Source organism: Heptranchias perlo, unplaced genomic scaffold, assembly GCF_035084215.1.
Source record: "Heptranchias perlo isolate sHepPer1 unplaced genomic scaffold, sHepPer1.hap1 HAP1_SCAFFOLD_44, whole genome shotgun sequence".
Taxonomy (NCBI): domain Eukaryota; kingdom Metazoa; phylum Chordata; class Chondrichthyes; order Hexanchiformes; family Hexanchidae; genus Heptranchias; species Heptranchias perlo.
The window spans coordinates 10,201,589-10,202,556 of record NW_027139453.1 but is presented as its reverse complement, the minus strand read 5'-3'; positions in this window follow the sequence as shown (position 1 = coordinate 10,202,556).

Here is a 968-nt window from a genome sequence, read left to right as displayed (position 1 = left end):
GATTGATATCAGAGTGGGTTGCTGTGTGGATGGAGCGCTCGCTGAACTGCGAGGGTAAAGAAGGTTTATTACAGGGAAGGACGGTGGTGCTTGATGTGTAAAGCAGACATAAGCCGAGAATAAGTACTGGGAAACTTTGCTCAATTTATGTTTGGATGTTGAAGAAAAATGTTTCAGGCCTCTTACTCCACCCTCAAAATAATACCATTGAGATTAGGTGTTGGAGCAACTTCCTTGCTTTTGTATTAATAAAGCCCAGTGTCCCACATGTTTTTTTAACAGCCTTCTCAACTTGTCCTTCCACCTTCAAAGATTAGTCGACATTCTGCTCCAGGCCTCTCTTTTCTTGCACCCACTTGAAAATTGTCCCATTTAGTTGATATTTCCTCTCCTCATTGCCCTGACCAAAATGCATCACTTCTCACTTCTCCATATCAAATTTCAGCTGCCATATGTCTGCCAATTTCCCCAGTCTGTCGATGTCCTCCTGAATCTGTTACTAACGTCGACTTTGTTTACTACATTTCCGAGTTTCGTATTCTGCAAACATGGAACAGATTCGCAAAATAGAAGTGCGTGGGATTAAAGGGACGTGGTTATTTGAGCACATTATTGGCTAAGGGATAAGTTGCGCACAGTAACAGTGAATGGATATTGTTCTGACTGGAGAGAAGCAGTGGGGTCCCCCAAGCATCGGTATTCGGAAAATTGCTTTTCTTGTTGTGTAGAAATAACCTGCACTTGTGTTTCAGTCGTACAATTTTGAAGTTTGCGGGTAATACAAAACTTGGCAACGTAGTAAATGGTGAGGAGGATGGTAGCAGACACCATGCGGACACAGACAGTCTGGTGAAAAGGACACACACGTGGCATATGCAATTTAATGAGGATGAAGTGATGTACTTTGGGAGTAACAACATGGCGAGGCAGTATAATCCAAATGGGATTATTTTGAGGGGGGAGCAAGA